Below are 5,000 nucleotides of genomic sequence, written 5' to 3'. Positions count from 1 at the left end.
TATTCATAGCCCTGCAGTTGCTGCTTTAATAGAATTGTATTTCTTGACTTCAGTGGCAAGGGTAAATTTGTTTACAACAATTTATTAAGCATGCATATCAAGCTGTGTTGTGGGTTTTCTCCTTTTCTGCAAGATTACATCAAAAATAAACAATCATTGATTTCATTGATTAATAGTGCCTTTGGCATCTTTAAATTTAAAATGGTATGCTTAGTTTGTAAGAATAATTTTTAACTAGACTGCAATGGAAAATGTAAAAGAAATTTCTTCTCAAACATTAGCCCATTGTTTCGTGTTTATGAATCAGTTCAAATAGGTGATTTAAAGTGCAAATTTTCCTTCTCAAGCACAGTGATGTTATTAATAATAATCTTGAATGCTTTCATTATTTTGAAAACTTGTTTGATCTATCTGCAGTCTGCAGTATACCTTTAGTCCTGACCATTTTCTGAGCACCAAACATCATCAATTCCAATTGTAGATCAGGTTACTTTCCAGATCAACATGTTGAAAACTGTATTAACCATAATTATATGTAGCAGACAGCATTAAAGTTTAATTGTACCATCTGTACATGTAATGTTAACCCTTAAACTCTCAAAATGTTTAATTTAACTTCTATTTGTAACATCCATATTTATAATCATTATTACTTGGATATAGAACATTGCTTAGGCAAATTATTTTTCAACTAAAACTGTGGTTTTTTTTTCTTCTGTTCTCTATTGTTGAGCTCAGTGACATGTCTGACTAGGACAGATCAAAAACTACAGTACATGCATTAAATTAAAGTTTGGTTGTCATTCACTTTCATTCTAAAGCACATCATGACTTGTTATGACAGGTTCGGTACACATCCAAAAGTCAAGAAAAATACGATCTTTCCACAATTTACAGCCACAAAGTCAATTTTATGTGTACATGCCACCTAAAAACAACATTTCGATTTGATATTTTCATTATTATCTTTTTTCTCTCTTTTTTTGATCGATTGGATAATTGGACTCCTTAGTATAATTCCGAACGCACAGTGCCTGTATCACTCGAGCACTCATAAGGTTTCAAATCAGACACATAACGCGTTTGGCGATACCGCAAATAACAAAAAACTGAGAGTAAACGTACAGTTTAAATTACATTACCCACGCAAACACCTTTCCTAATTGCGGCTTCGACATTCAGCGATTCCAGATATTTTCATTACCTCAACAACTAACTCACTTACATCTTTGTATGGTCCAGTACTAGCTGGCATGGATTGCTAAAGTTTGTTTCATTTAATTTATCGATATGTGCCACCATTTCGCTCGAGCCCCTTGCACACATTGCCTCCACGAACATACATCGGGTTGATCTTTCGAAATCGATAAGCAATCGGCCAAACCGAGTATTACAACCGAGCTCATTCCGAGAAGGAATGTTGATCCGATCGATGTTGACACCAAACCTACTTTACTTGGATGGATCCATCGAAGGAAAAGGGCTTCATTCAAATTTGAACTCGAAAAACAAACACAGGTCGTAAAAGAAAGTATAAACGATCGTCTAATCCGACTTGCCAAATAGGGTCGTTGAGAAACCTTTTTTTAGAATGATAGTTTCACTTTTGTTTTTTTCTTGTGTCCTATTTGAGCTTCCTTGAATAACTGCTCCTCTGCTTGTTTTTTAGGCTTACTACTTACCATGACCGCAACTGATTGAGATAAAAAGCGACGGAAGCGCCAGGAGTATAAACGGCCAGTTGTATATGAAAGTAGAAACCATCCCGTAAGAACGGATGCAAAGTGCTCGCGATTCGGCTTTGAATGAATGTAAAGAAACCACTCTGAGTTACTTCAGTTCAAAATAATTTTAACGCAGAAGGGAAGAGTTTACGGAAATTTTACTCAGACAGCCTTGTTTGACATAGCCCGCTGATATGTTACCAACGGGTTTATTCCTGTCCTGAAAAGTTAATCAGTCAAACGTTCATGCGTCGATCAATTCGAAGCGTCAGATGCAAAGGGCAGCCCCCGGGCATTTGAACTTTTCAAGATTGGTTCGCTCAAATTCCCGCCTCCTAAAGTCAAAGTTATTTTTTAATTCCTCACCCAAATGCTGGATCTGATCTTCCCTTTTTTAGTATCTTATCATTAAGAGCCTCCATATCAAATTACAAACCACGCTTATTCCGCTGGAAAGACTTTAGAGTTCTGGTTTAAGCTTTTCACCCCACCCTGGTACGGACAACAATCAAATGTTCAGCGGCGGGGAGGGGGGGGGGGAAAGATGTTGAAGCTTCGAATTGATCGACGCATTACCGAGTCTGAGGTGCGATTTTGTATGAAACAACTGGTGATTACACTCAAGAAAATTAAACGAATACTAAACATTAACTTACTAGTTTCTGAATTCATTTACGAGAAAAAATCAAAATATATTTGAAAACATTTTGACGACGTTTAGAACATACTGGGCGCGACCATCTCATTAAAGGTAAAGGTTTCTACATATGTTATGTTAATCTAAATCAAATTATTCCGTTTTTTCCCTTTTTCACTGTTTGTACATATTTCAAAGCAATAGATGCCAGCTGAATAACGGGGGCGTAACATATACAGAGAAGATGACGGATTTTTTCCATGTAACTCGCAAGGAATAAATGTATTTTAGATATGACTAGAGCACATTGTAATTATTACAATTGGTAAGCTCCGGCTCAAAATGTTTCCGACTAAAAAATTTTTCGTCGTCTGTTATACAAAAACGTATATCAAAAAGATCAATACTGGCTAAAAAAATGAAAAAAATGACCCTAAACATTTTTCACCGGAAATTACACTTTTAATTCGGTGGATATTAGAACCTTAACATCATTTTAAGAGGGGAATCCTACAAATGTGATTTCTGAGGGTCATATATAGTAACTACCCTTGTGGCAGTTGAATCGAAACTCTCCCATCAGAAACGAGAAATTTTCTAGTATTTAGAAAAAAAAAAAAAAGCAACAACAAAGAAATTCCGGGAGCTCTTGTACCCATGGCCGTTCTGCACATTTCCATATTCTCGTTTTTATATTTGTTGTTTTGTTTTATTTTCTTTCCTAACAGTCCAAAAACATGCAGAACTTTTTAAAGGTACTTTGCCAATTTCTACTGATATCTGCCAGAATAGGAGTGGTTTGGTTGCGTACGTGTTCGATGACCTCAGGTTTCTGTGACCATTGTTTACCCACCTAAATTCAGGCTGATGAGATTAGTTGAGTTGTTATAACCAGTTTCTCACCGGTAGGATTCTGGCAAACGGGGTAACTGGTAGAATTGGAAGAATATTGATGTCGTGTTTGCATTTTTGGTGCAATGAACGAGTCAGTTGCCAAAGCTGCTTTCTTATGGAGTGGTGACTCTCCATGCCTCGTAAGAAGAGGCTAGATTGAAACATCCTTTAGTGAACTGAGGCTCAATTGCGCAAATGGAGCTCTTTTTTTTCTGACGCCAGAGGACAGAATTTTTCTGGGAAAGTTGAATCCTTTTTCAGATAGCTGACTCATTTTCTCATTCTTGTGAGATCTGTTGTGGTAGGGTGGCCCCAGTAATTTGGATTGACGATTGTCTAAATTGCGAATGACACTTCTGTGACTCACGCTAGAATTACTTATTGTTTTATTTCGTGTCATAAAATTTTTTCTGCTTTCCCAGCCCTTTCGTTCTTGGTTCTTATGGCATTGCTATATTCAACAAAACTGTTTTTACCCCCCTCCCCCCCCCCAAAAAAAAAATTCGTATCATCAACTGAGTTGCTATCGTGGGTTGGCCTCCGTAAGGAGTTTCGAAGCTGAGGTTTCATAGCGTTAGCCCTTCGGCAGAACGAAGTTTTGCATTAGAGATGGAGGATAAGTTTAACTGAGCTGACTGACGAGTTATGAAAATTTTATGGCCCTATGAATCTTTCTGTACATGTTATGAGAAATATAAGTTGAAAGTTGGGACAAACTTATTCAATATTCTTAAAAACTTCCGTATTTTATGGAATGTTTTTTTATCAAGAGGGTTATCTCATAGATCACGTTTGTAATTGCTGAATTGTAAAGCTGTTTATTTTCCTTGGGATATTCATAGCTTCTGTTGGACTTTTATCATTCTTGGATTTGTTCAGGATTTAGGGCTGGTTTTTCAGTCCTGGTCTTTCCACTGCTTCGCTTTAGTTGTTTATCGTGTCCAGAAATTTAAATTCATTGCTGTTATGATATTTTTTTCATGCTTTATTGAGTAAATGTTTATGCTTGTGTTCTAAGACAACTTGTTTAACCAGGAGGGGTCATATGGCACAGTTGTCGAGCTATGTAGAAGGATGGCACTATAAACATCGGACCACATCTCAGAAATGCTGAACCGAGTGATGGTTACAGTACCAACCAGAAATTAGACAGTCGCGTGAATGCTCAGTGCAGAAGCAAGTAAAATGTGTATTTAAGAGCTAAACGCAGTCTATCAGCGGTTCAGGAAAGTCTTAAAGAACAGCTTAAGACAGGAATCAATGCCCTTAAGGGGTTTGTTTAATCATTAAAGAAGAACAAAGAAAATCATTTCCGGTGTCTGTCCCGTCAATCGTCTCGCCTAAAGTTTCACACAATCTATATGCAGTAGGAGTTTACTGCTCCTGGAATGGCTTACAGCTGATACATGAGAAGAAAAAGTTGACTTTCTGCATGATGTAAGAATAGCTAAGGCGTTGCGAAAACAGAATATGGAGCATCATAATGTATCATGGATACTTGGCAGGATGGTGAAGAGGAGCACTGGATAGAAATGATTCGTGAGACACGCGGGAAAAATTTTGTAGTAGACTGTGAATTGACAATAAAGGTGTTTGACAACAGTGGCAACTTTGAGAAATGTTTCAGATTTCAAGTTCTTCTCGCTGACAATAAAAATATAAGAAACAGTGGACCGTCGGATGAAAACCAAATTACGTGCGTGGCTCTGAAGAATCCCGAATCGTATAAAATTTTACAAGAATTT

At 37.1% G+C, this 5,000-nt stretch overlaps 1 protein-coding gene across 1 annotated transcript in view; it reads right to left on the bottom strand.

The window, feature by feature from the left end:
- Positions 1 to 1,341, bottom strand: part of LOC149040240 (EGF-like repeat and discoidin I-like domain-containing protein 3) — an 18,245-nt gene extending 16,904 nt beyond the window's left edge. The window contains exon 1 of the mRNA XM_089181535.1: positions 1,226 to 1,341. The gene's annotated coding sequence lies outside the window, so the exon portion shown is untranslated. The remainder of the gene's footprint in view (positions 1 to 1,225) is intronic.
- Between the last annotated feature and the right edge of the window lie 3,659 nt (positions 1,342 to 5,000).

This window comes from Pocillopora damicornis, chromosome 9 (genome assembly GCF_964200805.1).
Source record: "Pocillopora damicornis chromosome 9, jaPocDami1.2, whole genome shotgun sequence".
NCBI lineage: Eukaryota > Metazoa > Cnidaria > Anthozoa > Scleractinia > Pocilloporidae > Pocillopora > Pocillopora damicornis.
Note: the sequence above shows the minus strand (reverse complement) of the source record. Positions and strands in the feature narration are given on the sequence as shown.